General features: G+C 40.5%; 1 long non-coding RNA gene across 1 annotated transcript in view; it reads left to right on the top strand.

The window, feature by feature from the left end:
* Positions 1-17497, top strand: part of LOC118354776 (uncharacterized) — a 120530-nt gene that overhangs the window by 11173 nt on the left and 91860 nt on the right. Inside the window, exon 2 of the long non-coding RNA XR_007410585.1 lies at positions 2108-2185. This is a non-coding gene — a long non-coding RNA (uncharacterized LOC118354776). The remainder of the gene's footprint in view (positions 1-2107; positions 2186-17497) is intronic.

The raw sequence follows: 17497 nt of genomic DNA, 5'->3' as shown, positions 1-17497 counted from the left end.
TCTTCCCAGGTCCTCACCTGCAGAAACCCAAATTTCATTTCTAGTTTTTGAGTCTGCCTTTTTGCACTTACATGAAAGAGGTGAGAAGGGGCAAACTAAAGCCTTTTGTAAAAAATAATTAATACCAGATAAAATCAACATGAAATGAAGATGCAGTTCTCTTATAACATCAGGGAATAATAATAATAATAATAATAATAATAATAATAATAATAATAGATTTTTACTCTCCTATAAACTAAGATATGGATGAGGTTAAAAACAGGGGCCCACGAAAGCCTTAACTCAACAACAGGAACAGATTAACTACTCATCTGCAATCAAGCACTGTGAGCAGGGTAGGTGTTGACCATTTTCTCTCAAGTTCTAAGACAATGTAATAGTAGATCACAAATTTTTAGTACTTCCTGAATGTCAAGCATTATGCTGAATAGTGTACTGTTATTACATCATTTAAGCTTCACAACTGTCTTATGAAGTAGGTACAGTTATAGTTTTCCTTTTACAGATGAAGAAACTGAGGCCCAGAAAAGTTAAGTATCTCGTTCAAAGTCAGCAGTTAGCAAATGATAGAGATTTCAAATCCAGGCGGTGTACCTCCAAGCCCAGCACTCTTTTAACTACTTTAACTCTTTGACTCTTGTTTTATGATTCTAAGATATGAAATAATGAATTGAGCGTATTGTGAGCATCCATTCTCAAACTATAATGTAAGAAATAGACTAAGAGTAGAGTTAGTGGTTTATCAGCAATGGAGGAAGGACCAATCGTTTAAAAAAGATTTATTTATTTTAGAGAGAGGGGAGAGAGAGCACAAGTAGGGGGAGAGGCAGAAGGAGAGGGTGAGAGAAAGGGAAAGAAGCAGACTCCCCACTGAGCATGGAGACAGATGCTGGGCTCAATATCACGACCCTGAGGTCACTACCTGAGCAGAATCCAAGAGTCAGATGCTCTCCTGACAGCCACCCAGGTGCCCCAAGGAAAGACCAATTCCTAAGCCACATCACAACTTTGCAAGAGGACTCCTTTTGGTGAGTAAGATGGGTTAGTCAGGGTAAGATGGGTCAGCCATTGGAACAGGTCATGCAAAGCCCAGGCAAATGGCAGTCTTCAGAGTCTTGGTTTTCTATGGTGGTCTGCTCCTCAGTTCTCATTTGGTTTCTGGGCATAGAGAAAATAAATATAGAAGGTAAGGGAAGAAAGGAGTCCTAGAGGTAGACAGAAGGATGCTTCAGGGAGTCTACCAATCACTCTTATTCGAGGCAAAAATAGCTAGCAAGTGCCCAATGACATGGAATAGCAGTTCAGGTTGATTCCAGCTCTCCATGGTTAGATTCTCAGGATTTGGTTTATGAGCAGTAAATTCCTCCATGAGGTTTGTCTTTTCGTTTTATTGGAGAAAGTTCCCTCATAAAGTTCCTCTCCAGACCATCAAAACTCACTCAAACTCTTGGGAACTACACATTCCATCTGCATGCCTCATGATTTCCTCCCCTGGAATGTGTCTTCTTCCCTCTTCTGTTAATAGATCCATCTCAATTTTTCTTCCTCTGCCTCTAGCCAATCTCCACTAGTGATCCCAAGAAACTTTGTTTTCCTAGAGCTGCCATCTTGAAAATGTTGCTTCCTCCTGGAGGAACTGCTTTATGAGTAAGCCAGGACAACTCTCCATTTATCCATAAGATGAGGGGAAAAAGAAAAAACCCTATGAGTTAGTATGGAGTTTATTTATTTATTTATTTATTTATTTATTTATTTATTTATTTTTTTTAGTATGGAGTTTAGACGTCATTTAGTTAGGCCTACCTCCCAACATGAAAGTGGTCTTTATACCAAGTGGTCATCTAATGGCTTTTAAATACTGTCAGAGACAAGGAGCAACCAGTTCAATTTTCAGACAATTCTGTTAGAAACTTTTCTGTTATGGGGCAGAAATGTGGTATCTACCCCTAAGTTCCATTTCTGCTCTCATTCATAAGATAAATCTTTAAGATCTCTTTCATGGCTTTTGCCCCAGTAGCCACCTCAAGAAATTATCTACTTTTTAAATTAAGGCTACATGTCTTGTTTTCTCAATGATTTCTATGTATTCTTTTTCTTTTTTCAGGGATCAAAACCCATGACCCTGAGATCAAGACCTGAGCTGAGATCAAGAGTCAGTTGCTTAACCAACTGAACTATTCAGGTAATTCCTACGTATTATCAACAACTCTTGGGGCCCTTGGGTGGCACAGTTGATTAAGTGTCCAATTCTTGGTTCCGGTTCAGCTCATGATCTCAGGATCTTAATCTCAGGGTCTTAAAATCAAGCCCAATATCAGGCTCCAAGCTCAGTGAAATTTCTCTTGCTCTGCCCCTCCTGTGCTCTCTCACTCTCTTAAATAAATAAATAAATCTTAAAAAAAAAAGCAACCACCCAATTCTCTTGGAGGATAAGTCCAAAACTGAATAAAGGCCTTTTCCAGGTATGCTAAGAAGGAGACGGTGGCACAGCTGATATAACTTCTATGTTCTATGTTCCATATCCTAAGAATCGGTTATTTATTTATTTATTTATTTATTTATTTATTTATTTAGGGGGTAGCTTCACTTCCATGTTAACCTTTAAGATTAAATTCTTAAGTTTTTCTTATGATTGCTACTATTCAGGCATATTGGATCCTTTATGATCTAATAATAAGATAATGAGTGGACCAAGCAGAATGGTCTTCTTTAAATTTTTTTTTTTTATTTTTATTTATAATAGTCACACAGAGAGAGAGAGAGAGAGGCAGAGACATAGGCAGAGGGAGAAGCAGGCTCCATGCACTGGGAGCCCGACGTGGGACTCGATCCCGGGTCTCCAGGATCACGCCCTGGGCCAAAGGCAGGCGCCAAACCGCTGCGCCACCCAGGGATCCCCAGAATGGTCTTCTTTAGTAGTGAGGGACATTCTCTGAGTTGTGACTATCTGTGCAGATAACTGGTGAGCAGTACAAAGGCTTAGGGCTCTATGCTCTCATGAGATTGACTTAATCACATGGTGAATGATCCTGAGAGAACTCTCAAACAAGGCAAAGGGTCTGAGATGACAGAGAAAAGCCCATTGTTTCATTAGATATTTAGCAGGATGAGACGTGGGTACTTGATTTAGGTATGAAAATCAGGATAGAATTTGCCAAAGAAACCAGAGATAGATAATATCCAAGGCCAGGAATGAGTGGAATCCAGTGGCTTTATTTCCATTTACTGATGTGATGAGAAGAAAGTTAGACCTGATATCTCTTCTCTGAGCTGACGTTGTATAATCTGTGAGCATTTAGTGTACAACTTATAGACCTTGATAAATTCTTATCCCTGAACCGAAAACATTTGTCTTGCAATCAAGACAAAATGAAAAAATGTCTCACCTGTTATTTGCTAACACCCCAGCTCACCACTGAGAAACTACAGGGAAAAGAACCATAAGGATGTGTTTCTAAGGCCCCCTTCTTAAAGTTTCCTAGATGTGGGGAGACCCAAATTTCTTCCCATAATCCTCTAGGCATCTTGTGGTCATAGGTATAGCAGATTTTGGGTTACAAACTCAAAACAGAGATGGGGACCGCCTCCTAGTCCCAGGGGAGGAGGAGGCTTTCCAACACAAGTGAGGGTAGAATAGAGCCCCTGGGGTCAGAAGGAAAGTATTGGTGAGAGGAGTGAAGGGTGACATCTCATAGTGGCTTGGTCTCTGCTCCTTGCCTCTTTCTGGCTTCCCATTGTACTTCCCACTGTTGGGGCTGACAGGCTGAGGAGCCATGATTCTGCACTAGGGGAAGAGAGCATAGAAGGGAGGCCCATCATTTTCTCCAGACCCCAGCCTTAAATAAGAGTAGCAAAAGGAATTAGGGAACTTCCTGTATGGGCTAGTCCAGCTTTCGAGGCTGAAGTCTTGGGCAATATTAAGGGATCTGTTTGTCCTGAGAGCATCCCTGTCTAACTGGCCCTTGAGGAACTTAGTGGGGATGGTGCTTGGAAAGAGTCCCAGAGAGCTCACCATCTCTCATCTATCTTGATAAAGCCTGGCCCTAGAACCATCTTTTGGGTCATCCAGGGACATGGATTCCTAGCACAGTGGCTGGCACCTACTAAGCACTAAATCCACACAAATGATATCATATAATTAAAAATCAGATCATTTTTCTAAAATAGGGTTAACCATTCTCAAACATCTTGAATCTGGAGGACCTGAAAGTATTTTTGATTGCATGAGTCACCACAGAAGAACTATACAGAAAATGATTTTGTTATTCTTATTCCTGACAGATAGCTAAGCACAAAGTGACTTCCTGAAAAACCCCACAGAGCGTTAGCAGAGGCCTTGGGAAAAGAACTAGGAGCCCTGCCTCGTCCCTTGCTATGTTAGGCAGCAAATCCTGCTTTCCTTTGCCAGGAACAGCAACCCAACAATGCTTCCTCTGCCAGATACTAGCTTCCCTGCCGAGTCAGGCAGGACTGGAAAGGCAGATGTTAGCCAAGTGGAGCTCGATTTGAGTCATATCCTGGTAAATGTGTGTCAGAAGCAGGTGAAAGATGTTAAATTTCAAATAGACTGTGCACCAGATGAAAGGTGAGGAGCATAGCAGCCCCCACTTACCTTCATGCCCAAACCACTTTCTGTTATGCAGAGAGAAACACACCACAAAGGTGCAGAGCAGAATGCAGCATCATCCCCGGGGCTAGGAGTTAGCATGCACGGGGCGGCAAGAGTGCTGACACCGGAGTCTAGCTTCCACCAGACATGGGACATTGAGACTCAAAAGAGGCAATGATTGCACAACAACATGACTGTACTTAAAAATGGTTCAGATGATAAATTTTATGTGTATTTTCCAAGAATTAAAAAAAGAAACTGACAACATGAGCAGCAAAGTACTAAGCAACAACAGCAGCAAGAATAAAGGTAATGATTCTTATATGCAAGCAGTGTAATAGGAGACAAAAGAGCTTCCTCTAAAGCTGATTGGAGAATCAAGTGGGACATTGTGTGTGCAAGTCCCCTGTGAAGACTGTACTAGTGTACACTTTATCACGGTGTGTCTGTGCTTCTGACCTCTTGTCCTGCCCAGCCTGGTTCCTGGGACCCAAGAGGAGTCCTCTTGTCACCAAAATACAACCTCATCCAAGGCTGAAATTCTCCTCCAGGGGGTCTGCCTCGAGCCTCACTGTCAGCACATGCTATCTCACCACACGTGGCTCCCTGCACTCGTGGGCAAATGTCTGTGCCTTCCTGTTTCCCAGCTGAGACAGGCTGATATTTTCAAAGGAACATTACTAGAAATTAAAAGAAATAAATGAGGAAATAATGACAAGTTGCATAAGTAAAATAGTAGTTTTACTTTATTGAACGCATAGTATCTGTTAATCATGAAGCTAAATCTTTGACATCTCATTTTTAATCCTCACAATACTCTGGAGGGAAACTATTACTGTGTTTCTTGAAAATCAAGGGAACTGCTCAGAGACCTTAGGCACACAGCAAGGCTAAATCAAGACTCAAACCTAGTCCGACTGGCTCTAAAGTCTTTCTTTACTTTTCCATCCATCCTGCTCTTGGATTTCCCATCCAAAGGACTTCGTTGAAAGAGCAGAGAGCTCTAACAGGTGCCCGCATATCCCATGATAACCATACCCTACCCCTGGTTGTTGGCACATTTTTAGGTCTTGGCCTGCCTCTCTCAGCTCCTGGCTCTTTCTCAGTAAGCTCGCGGGGATAAGGGCTGTTTGCTCGTTCAGCACTACACCCGTATGACCAAGAACAGAGCTTGGTATTTGGAGCAGAGAGTAGATGCTTACAGATATTTACTGGATGGAAGAATGAATGACTGATCTCATAGTGACTTCATATTCTCCTCAGCACCCAGGGGCCGGTCTGTCAGTCCATTTTTGTCCTGCTATCCAAGGACAGATATCTCTAAGTCACTATTCAGGCCCTAGAGCCCTTCTTCTTACTACTGGTTTCTAGGTAACCTTATTAGCTTTCCATAAACTTACCGAGTTCCATCAAATGAATAAGTCCTTTCATGGCCTGTGTCAACTTCTTTGCCCCTAGTACACTACAGACTGTATTGTTGACCGCAGCGAATGATGATGGTGATCATGACCCTGGTGATGATGGATAAGCGACATTTATGGAGCAATGAATATGTTCTAGGCATCATGCTAAGGTCTTTATATAAATCATCTCATTTAATCCTCACAATATCCTTTGACATTGATCCCCTGATTGTCCCCATTTCACAGAGAAGAGAAACAGACTGAGTGGCTCAGGGAAATGGCCAAAGTAATGCATAATTCTTTCTGCCTTCAAACTTTAAACTACTTTGTATTTTGTGACCCTAAATTGTTGTCCCCTTCGTCTCACAGAATACACTGTCTTGAAACAAAACAAAACAAAACACAAACCTCCACCCATTACAGCAAACCTATGATATCACAGTACCCTCCAATGACTATACCATCTGCACCATCAGATTTAGCACCCACTCTGCAACAGAAAGGATACCCTTTTACAGATAGATTTGGAATAGTCTACTTGGTTGATGAAATTGCCTTCCCTCCCCGTCTAGGATCTTTCGCCGGCACTGTACTTCCTAACCTGAGTTCTTTCAAAGCACATGGTCCTTCCAGAAAGCCCTCAAACTGTATAACTTTTGGCTGGACTCCACTTAAAATCAGTATTTTGCACTTAATCTGTTCCTAGATGGAGCAATCAGGATCAAGAGGATTTATGAGGAGTGCTTTCCTAGAGCCTGACCTTTCTCTCATGTTTTATTATTTATTTGTAGTCAAGTGCCTTCAGTGAATTTCAGCCCCATCCTGGGGCCTCCAGCTGTGCCATACTGTCAGATAGCCCTTCACTGCTGGAGCTGATGATCTTGGCAATGAAAAGAAGTGGGGGCAAAGGTGAAGCGTGGGGCCTGGCAGCTTAGGGGGTGACTTCTCAAGAGCTTGTTGTAAGCCGTGTCTTTGATTCAATTCCGGCTCTCCGTGGTCAGTTTCCTCATGATTTTGAGCATGCTCACTGCACCTTTCTTTGCACCTGGCTGACTTACCTTTTGCAGTGAGTTCAGCTTTGGAGACAGAGCAGGGAGAAGAGAGAAGTTCCAGTCCTGTGTGAATTCATTTGGAAAAGTAAGCATGTAGGATTTAAGCAAATCTCCATATTGCCCCTGGAATGGTTTGAGGTCTTTACAAAACCCAAGCAGCATAGCTGATGCCCCTTCTTTTCAAGGCCAAGCATTCCATGACTCTACAGTGAGCAAATCTATGTCCCCAGATTTGTTCAGGAGGAACCCTTCCTCTTTCCTCACCTCAACGGGAACTTGGACAGTCCCCATGGAGGATTTCCTTTGTGGGATTTCTCAAGCTTCACCTTCAGACAGGTGGGGCTGCTGTATTCCTTCCCTCCTGGTGTCACTTTGAGATTATTGTTTAGAGGACTGACTCTCTTCTCAAGAGACTGTTTTCTCTGCAAGTTTATTACATGCACCTTTCTGTTTGCTGCAGGGAGAACTCTAAGTTCTACCTGAAATCTTGCAACTTGAAAGATAGCTTTCCAATTTTGTGAGGTCGTTTTACGTGTTGGGAATTGGACACCAGAATTTTTAGATCCCTTTAGATCCCTAAGCAGTAAGTAACCTGGTCTTCAGGATCTCATATGACAATCCTTGGGAACTCTCCCCCTTTTCAATGCTTGTGTTTATTTTTTTCATAAAATATTTCATGCATACAAAAATAAAATATAATGTATGTAGGGTATACAAGATAATAAAGTAAATACTTCTGGATCCGTTTACCCAACTTAGGAAGTAGAATGTTTGCCAAAATAATGAAGCACCCCCACGCCCTCACTGATGGTTAGATCCTCCCTACAAGGACTTTTATGTTTTTTGGTTCTCTTGTTTTTCATTACAGTTTGAAAGCATATTTATGAATATATTTTATAATTTTACATGAATGGACTTTGTATGAATAGTATCACACAGAGTAATTATTTGTGCCGTACCTTTTTCAGATTCATCTGAATTGATGCATTTAGCCATAGTTAACTCATATTTGCTGCTGAATAGTATTCCATTATATGACTGTGTCACACTTTGTTGCCATCCCCTTGCCGGTGCATATTGGTTGTTTCCCATTATGCTATTAAAAGTAATGCTTTTTAAGCATTAATGTAAATATGTAATGTGTAAATATTGTTGGCTATGTTTTCTGGTCACATGGACAAGATTTTCTCCTGGGTTTCCAGTATTTCCTTTGATCACTTTCTCTACTTTCTCATCTTCTCTGGTAGGATTCCCTTCATCAGTGACCTCATTTCTGGTAATTACCCCCTCAGAGACTGTGCTGCACACACTGGTGGTGGAAATGTAAACAAGGCACTGTGCCTTTCCTTGGCCCACCCCCAGGATAGTGGGCTCATTAATCACAGCATCCATTTTGATCACCCAGCTGGAACCCTGACATTGAATTCTCAGAGGTCAGTTGGCCTGTGGTGCCCAGTCTTACACTCTCTCAACTGGTCACCACACTTCTTTCTTGCCTCAAAATCACTATCTTTACCTATTCTTCACTTCTCTGCCTTTTGGGTCTCAGACAGTCTCTGCTATCTAAGATAAAGTTTTTACCTGTCCTCTTAATTCTATCCCCTGACCACTCTTTCACATACTATTATTTTCAGTTCATTGTTATTTTTGGTAAGCCCACCTAACATGACGGGGATTCCCCATGTCCCTCAAATCTTTGATTTTATTTTTTTTTTGTCTTAAGCAACTTTCTCTCACCTCTGTCCTTCTTTGAAAAATGCCTTTACATCCCACCCAACATCTGTCATGGTTGACTTCTGCCCCAGACTCTATGGAAGATGCCTGCCACCAGTTACCTCCCAAAGGTCACATCTAAAGACTTTGTACTTCCATAGCTTGCTGAACCCTGGTCCTCTCTGGAACTCCTCCCTTGCTTTGCACAGCATGCTGTTGCCCCATCACCCCTCCCGACACTTTCCTTGTTCATCCTCTTCTTCTTCCATGTACATTTCCTACTTCTACTTCAGAGGTATCATCCATTTGTTTCATTTCAGTCTGGGAATGGAGGCTTCTCTGGGAAGGCAGCTGAGGCCCCAGCAAAGAATGGGATAAAAGCTTTGGCATATTCAAGCTTCTTCTGGACCTGCACAGACATTCAAGGGGGGTATGGTGGGTGGGGTGGGGCAGCCTGTATTTTCAGATGATTAAGATACTTAAAGTCAGGTGGCTGCTAAGTTTTTGGTTTGAGGTGTCTCATCCACTGTTGCCAATGGGTGAAAATTCTGGAGATTAGGGTGTAGGTCTTCAGAGGGGAACCAAGACCCCATTGTAGAATTAGGCTCTTAGTGTATACATCCCAGTCTTCATTAGGATTAATTTAGAGACTGAGCAGGAGGACCCAGGCAGTTTCTGGACTCCACAGCATGGCTTAGACCAGGATCTACATGCTACCAAGTTCATACGGGTGATCCTAGCCCTGGTCTGCCTCGCCGTCTTTCTCTTTCACTCTATCCCTTCATCTCACTTTCTCAAGTATGCAGAAAAGTTGCAAGAACATTAAAAAGAACGCCTTTTTCACCTTGATTATATGAGAGTAAATTGGTGACATGATGCATAATCAGCTCTGAATACTTTAATGTGTATTTTCTACAAACAAAAAAGGATTCTCTTATTCATATCAAAATACAATAATCAGAACCAGGATATCAACATTATTGCCATCTAACTCTCAGACCCCATTTGAATTTTACTTATTGTCCCAATAAATTCTTTTATGCAGCAGGATCTAGTCTAGAATCAAGTCACATCTTTTAATCTCCCTCAGTCTGGAGTAGTTTCTCCATCGTTCCTTGACTCCACAATCTTGATAACAAGTCCAATTATTTTGTAGAATCCCTCTCACTTTTGGTTTACTAATATTTCCTCACGATTAGACTTCAGTTATACATCTTTGTTGGAATATTCCAGAAGTGATGTTGCATTCCTCCTACTACAGTGTTGAGAGGCATATGATTTAAATTTGTCCCATTATTGATGATGTTACTTTTGATCACTTGATCAATTTTGTGTCTCTCAGACTCCTCCACTGTAAAGTTACTTCTCTCCTCTTTGTAATTCATGAATATTTATGGGAGGTTGCTTTGAGACTTTGTAAATACACTGTTAATCATCAAACTTTCAATTTATTCATTAATTTTATGTCAGTATGAACTTACGGCTTCCTATTTTATTTGATGGATTTTAATCTAATATTATTTATTATCATAATTTGTTTTGGTACTAAATTGTCAGCCTGGCTTTTGTGTCCTTTCAACATGACCATCATTCTTTGAAAACTGCCTTTATGTTCTGGCACAAAAAGCTGTTCCAGGCTCCTCTGTTACTTTTTCTATTCAGTCTTAGGGATAGTCATTCTTCTAAAGAACTCTGAATCTTTTTCATGAAAAATGGTATTTAGAAACCACAAAATCTGGGTGCTAGACGAGTTTACTGTTATTGGGGTATTACTGTTTCCAGCCCCCTTTCACGGCTTAAGAGCTGTGAAGAAATGGTGCTGAAGAGAAATAATAGGGATAGGAAGCAGGATTTTTCTTTTACAATCTAGTTCCTTCCTTCCCAACTATTTATTTGCCATTTCTACTGATGCATCCTATAGGCATTTAAAAATATACATATTTGAAACTGCTCATATTTCCTCTACAGTAAAACCCCTCTCTTTTCACTCTCCTACACTTCTAATGGGCATGTAAATAGTTTGTTCTTTCTGGAAGATGATTTGTCAATGTAGTTCAAAAGCCTTTAAAAAAAATCTTACATTTCCTTTGACCTCAAATTTTACCTTTAGGAATTTATACTAGAGAAATTATTAAATTTGTACAGAGATCTTCAGCATTAAGGATGTTAATTTTAGCTAAAATTGGAATCATGCAGAATTCTTGGCATCAGGGAACAGATAGAGTAAATTGTTATGAACCATAAGATAGAATTCTATATAATCAGCACAACAATGCTGAATTACAATTACTAATTTGGAGAGATGTTCACTATATGTTACTAAGGGGAAAAAGAAGTTGTAAAATGGAATGACCCCAATTTATGATGGAAATATTAGAACTATATATATGTAGGGAAGGAAAAAACTTTAGAAGATATATCAAAAGGGAATGATAACAGTGAGATTATAGACTTTTCAATTCTTTTCCCTTAACTGTGTTTTCAGGCTGTTCTTCATCAAATACTTTTATTTGTACAATTATAAAAGGCAATGGAAAGAAAACTACACACATCCTTCTCCTGACTTTGGCATTTCTGTTAATGCTACAACCATCCTTGAAGTCTTTGAACCCTTTACGTTATTACTAATGGCTTCATCTCACCAGTCGCAGGGTCCTGTTGATTCTTCTTTCACAATATTTCTTGGGATGTCCCTTTTATTTTGTTTGTCTGCCACCATTCTAGCTCAGACCTTGTCACCCACACCAGGGCTACTGCATTGGCTGCATTGATAGAGCTCTTTATACCCCCAGAGTCAGAAATCCAAATGAGTTGCTCTGGAGCAGATCTTTGGTCACATCACTCCCTGCACAGAAATCTCTAGTGATGCTCTTCTATGTCCTTAATAAAAGCCAGATGCTTTGGATCAGTCTTCCGTAACCTGGTCCCAACTAGTGTTGATTTGCACTAATTTCATACTCAAACTTTGTGCTCCAGCAAACATGATCTAGCTTCACTTCTTTAAACATATGTTGTATTTTCCTGCTTTTGTGGTTTGCTCAACTGGCCATTCTGGAATTATCTTTTCCCTCTACCTTACTTCTCTTTCTCACTCAAATGTGTGTCTTTCTCTGTAGGCTCCATTGGATGTGATTCTCCATCTCTGAGCAGTGTAACATTTTGTGTCACTCCCATTTTATACACCATAGTCATCACTCTCTTCTTTTTTCAGCCAGGCAAACCTTCTTCCCCTCGGGTAAATCAATCTACTCTAGAATCTGAGCATTCTTTTTTTGAATTCCTATGCTTGGCTCAACCTTCTGTTCATTTTATCCACTACTTTATGTTGGAGAAAATTACAAATTGAGATCAAAAGACTTGGGCTTCAACTTCTTAAAGTTCTTCCTTGAGATTGTCTGTTTCTCAACCTGCTAAAATGTAGTTTCTGCCCTTATAAATGCTATCAAAAGTGACCTGGCAAAAGTCATTGTGATCTTCATTTGCTAAGTCCAATAAGCTTCTTATGTATATGAGGGATTGCAGCCTTAGGGAACTGATTCTGCAGTTGGACCAACTAGGGTTTGGTCCTAACTTCTCCTTTTACTGTCTCTATTTTGTACAGGTTACATAAGTTTTTCAAGGACCGGTTTCCTCATCTATTAAATGGAGGGAAATAATAGTACCTTCTTACTAGAATTGTTATAAAAATTAAGTGAGATGATGGTTATACAGTGTTCAAAATGCTCAGCAAGTATTTGCCACTGTTGTTATTAGATCAAAAAGTCTAAGATCATTGCAATGGCTTCTGCTTACCCTTTACCTATACTTCCTATTGCGGTCCTTTCCTCCTAGTCATCCCATACACTTTGTGCTTCACTTATGTAGAATGCATATAGCTTTTCAAACACACTCATTCTGTACCATCTCTGGATTTTTGTGCTTGCTCTATCTTCAACCAAGAATATCCTCCATTCATTCCTTATTTACCTGATTAGACACATCCATCTTTTGAAACCTAATTCATATGCCACCTCCTAGTGGAAGCCTACCCTCCTCTTCCTCAGCAGAGGAATTTACTTTTTGTGTGTGTGTGCAATCTTTCTACCTTCTGTGTTTCCGTTGTTGTACTTACCCACACTGTACTATATTTTATTGTTTACATTACCTACCCCCCAACTATAAACTCCTTGACTCTGCTTCTATTTCTCTATTTAGTTCCTTCCACTCTGTGTGGCATATTTTAGATACTTAACAATATTTGCTGAATGAAAAAGTGGAAGGAGACAAAGCTTAGAAGTAGCAGAGCCAGGACTAAAAATCAGGACTTTTAACTCCTAATCCCATGTTCTTTCACTGACATCCCCCCAAAGTCAAAAGCACATCGAGTCAGTTTTGCAGGTTGTTATATAATGTCTCATGGCCTGGGACTGACCCTGACATTGAGATTTACTGCTTAGTATTATAAAAGCTTCAGACTTCAGCTCATCTCAAAGGAATTGTGCAAAGATGTGACTAAAGAACGTCAGAAAACAGTGGGGATGATGTGGTAGGCTTTGAGGCTGAAGACAGGAACCTTCAAAGACTCCATCAAAAACAAAAACTCTCTTTAAAAGCTCAGTTAAGAAGAGAAAGACACTTTAAAAAAATTGATATTAACGTGATCTCCAGGCTGTGTTTATTGAAACAATCTTAGGTCCATAATCAAAACAATGTTTTATCATTTCCCCTCCAGGCTGGTCACAAGCTACAAACTGGATCGTTTGACACATCTTTCGTGCACTTGAAACTCAAATTGAAACTCTGCCATTTTAACTGTACAAAGAAAAATAACTTTTCAAAGCCCCACATATATATTTTTCTGATTCATCCTTTTGATATTTTACTTGGATCAAACCCCAAATTCACTTGGTTTTCTCCAAGCACATATTTGGGCTACTTCCATCATTGTTCTTGGAAATGATTTTTCCTTTTGACATACTGTACATTCAGTATACAACCTGGTCAACACCATCATAGGCCACAGCATTGACTCCCTTGTGGGCTATCAGGAGCATCTCTAAAATATATCTCCACTTAGGTTGATCAGCTGCTTAGTTTTGCAATGTTCAGGAAAACGAGTGTGTGTGTGTGTTTATGTCAGCATGAATAAGTTTTGTGTCTGCTGGGGGAAATGCTAGGTTAGCATGTGTTTCAGAAGGTTTGGAGAATTTCTGTGGCTTGTTTGCTGATATGAATAAATGTCAGAACATGTTTTGGGAAGATCTGTGTATATGTTTTCATTTATCTGAGGAATATCCTAAGTATAGGAGACTTAACATGGGGAGACATTGTGTCCCCTGGGTGGTGTAGGCAGGGAATATCTGTTGGGAGAAGATGGAAAGTTTGTTAAAACTTGGCAAATTTTCGCCTTATTGTCTGAAAGGAAGAAGACAATGAACTCCACTGCTCTGGTGTAAGGCCATGGCAGTTTTTAGGAACTGGGGCAGTCTGTCTGGGGTTTAAGCAGAGAGAATAGAACTAGCTTTACTTTTGTCCATGGTCAAAATGCCAACCCCTTTGTTATCTAATGGGTCATCTAATGGGTCCAGTGCTGCCACTACCAACTAGAACTTAGTTCTTTTGTATAACCCATCCCCAGCCTAAGCTCTGCTACATCAGGTATCTTCCTCTGCCTCATAACTGATTTTTACCTCATCCCCTTCATTCTTGGGCCTTGTCTGCTGTCTCCCTTCTTTTCCAATCTTATCTCTTTTTGTCATAGGTCCTGGCTATCTATCTACTTGCAAAGTCTGTGCCACCTTAATTCACCCCGCTCAACATTATTTTTGCCCTTATCTTCCTGATTGTTTCTTGTCTCTGCCTTGACTTTATGCTCTGCCTTTCTTATTCTTGGCCATTCATATCCTCCACCCTTCTTCTCCTCCACAAGCTCTGGGTCTGTGCTATTAATGGGAACCCAGGAAAATTATGGACAAGTAAGGAAGACCACAAGAGAATACTGAAGAAAAATAAATGCCATGATAGGCAGGAACAATTTGAATTCTTAGAAGAATTCAAATTCCTTTCACTTGGGTTGTTCTTAATACACAATGAGAAAATCAGAGCCAATCAAGTAATGATGCTGCCTCTGGCTCATTGCAGTTTATTTGTAATAAATGTTACAGCTGGATACAATGACAAGATGAACTTTAAGGTCCTTCCAATGCTGAGATTCTATGGTTGGGAGAGTATTACAGATAAAATATTTCAAGATCATGAATTGTCTACAATCAAGGGTGCTATAATTGTCTATTCTAATTGTGACTATAAGCCATACTTTTATATTCTAGCTAAAAGGAAGATGTTCCAGCCATGTTCTAAGCTCTGTAGGCTTGTTTGACAAACATTGCTTTCCTCTCTTCTTGTCATAGCTGTAGCCAGAGCCAGGGAACTCTAGCACATCCAGAACTTTTAGAGAGGCCAGAGTTGCTGCTTTCCAATTCCACCCACAGTTTAGGGAGGAGATGAGATATCAGTGCTCTCATTCCAGTGTTGCTGTGGCTTCAAAACACCATAAAGCAAACTGAGAATGGGTCTGGTCAAGACTTGAGTTCCAGCCTTGGTGTTCTCCCAGTCTTGAAGAAGCCCTGTCAGAGCCCTCCAGTTTTCCAGCCAGAGTAGTTGGTGTGCACATAGTGTTAGCAAATCCTCTAAGAAGATCCTCTAGTTCTTGGAGGATATCCTTCCTAGGACTTTCTTCTAGAATCCAAGTCACTATCAGGCATGGTATGGAACTGTATCTTTACTGGTATCTGACTAGGTGTGAGGGTGAATTTTAAGTGTCAACTTGGTTGGTCAAACACCAACCAGTCTGAATATTTTTGTGAAGGTACTTTTTTTAGATGAGATTAACATTTAAATCAGTAGATTTTGAGTAAAGCAGACTAACTTCTATAATGTGGGTGGGCCTCATGCAATCAGTTGAAGGCTGAAAGAGAAAATGGACTGAGGTCCCCCAAGTAAGAAGGAATTCTGCTTCTTAGTGACTCAAGACTGAAACATCATTCTTCTCTGGGACTCCAGACTGCTGATCAATCCTGCAGATTATGGACTTGCCACTCTTTACAACCATGTGAGCTAATTCCATAAAATAAATATCTATCTATCTATCTATCTATCTATCTATCTATCTATCTATCTACACACATCTTATTTGTTCTGTTTCTCTGAAGAACCCTGACTAATATACCTGTAAGGACTAATATGGACAGAGAAGAAGGTACCCTTTATTTTATTGGTTAATGTATCCCTACAAGAGACCATTATAGCAACTCATTGAATGTCCAAGACTAAATTTGATCTTGGATGGATGACCATATTGGTCACTATGAGATATTCCAACTTTAGGATTTCCAACCATCCTGATTTGCCTGGGACTGAGGGTTTTCTGTGATAGGGAATGATTAGGGCTAAAACTGAGAAACCTAGGAACCCAATTTAATAATTTGGGCTACTGAATTTTTTTTCTATGCAAATATCCAACATTTTGGAGAACATTATAAAGAGCACCTCTGATGGACTTACTGAGAAACAGTTGTTCCTGATATCCCCCATTAGATTTTGGTTATTGGTACAATAAGCACACTGCCCCTATCACAAAAATGTCATTTCAAGGCCCTAGTTTTGCACCTAAGAACCAGTCAGAGCATTACATAAATGTCTCCAAAGTACTTAAAATTATGAGCGTGTCTCCTGCCCGCAAGGGCACTTATACTCTGGCCATAGAATAGTCTTGGGATTCTCAACACTGGTTGCTATAAGCAGAGCCTGCCTGGGTCCAGTCCTTGGGAAAGCCACAGCTGCATATCCATAAGGACAGGTCCTAAAACCTACCTTCACAAATGCTGAGGCTTTGACTTCCAATTTTCTGGTAAATTCACCTTTGGCAATCATAAGTCCTTCAAGTACCCCTGAAACTAAGGGTTTCATATCATTGTCCCTTCTTCTGACTGGCTCTTGAGCGGAATGTCTGTGCTCTAGTTCTTCAACAGAATCTATACAAAATCAAGGCCCTCCCTTTACGAAACTCCTTTCCTTTTGGTCATGGGTTCTTGGCCACCCAATTTGTAAAACTGGATAATGAAGAAAGCAGGGTGTGATTGGGTTAATGCCCCCTTGCCTGGTTACCCTATCCCCCCCTCCCTAGGGCTATGTGAGTCATAGCCTCTTGGAGAGACTGAGCTCTGGAGGGCCCCCAAACCTTCAGGCCCTCGCAGTCCAAACAGTTCCATGTGGCATGTGGTTTTGATGTGAGAAGCTATATTTTGGGGATTATTGTGTTGTTATTTGCCAGACACTAAACTTCAGTGCTCAGAAAAGCCAAAGCCTCATGTACTCTCACTCAATTATAGTTGCTGGCCATGAAACACATTCATTCACACAAGCACACATATCTGAGGGTAGAAACTGAATATCTCAGAGATGCCATGTACTGTCTAGGCATTTCACTCTGTGCAATAGATAAAATGTTCTCCATTTTAAGGATGAGGAAATAGACTCGGAGGGATTAAATAGTATGTCCGATGTCACACAATAAGTAAGTAATGAAGCTAAGCTTTGATCCCAAGTTTATTAGACTCACTCCAAACACCAGCTTCCTTCCTCTGATGCCTCATAGCTTAACAAATCACAAGTACATGATATACTCCAATCTCAAGTTCATCCTCTTTGAACTCAAAATTAGGATTGTGAAAAATGGC

The sequence above is a fragment of the Canis lupus genome, chromosome 5 (genome assembly GCF_003254725.2).
Source record: "Canis lupus dingo isolate Sandy chromosome 5, ASM325472v2, whole genome shotgun sequence".
Lineage (NCBI taxonomy): Eukaryota > Metazoa > Chordata > Mammalia > Carnivora > Canidae > Canis > Canis lupus.
The sequence above is the reverse complement of the archived record's forward strand: the minus strand, read 5'-3'. Positions and strand labels throughout refer to the sequence as shown.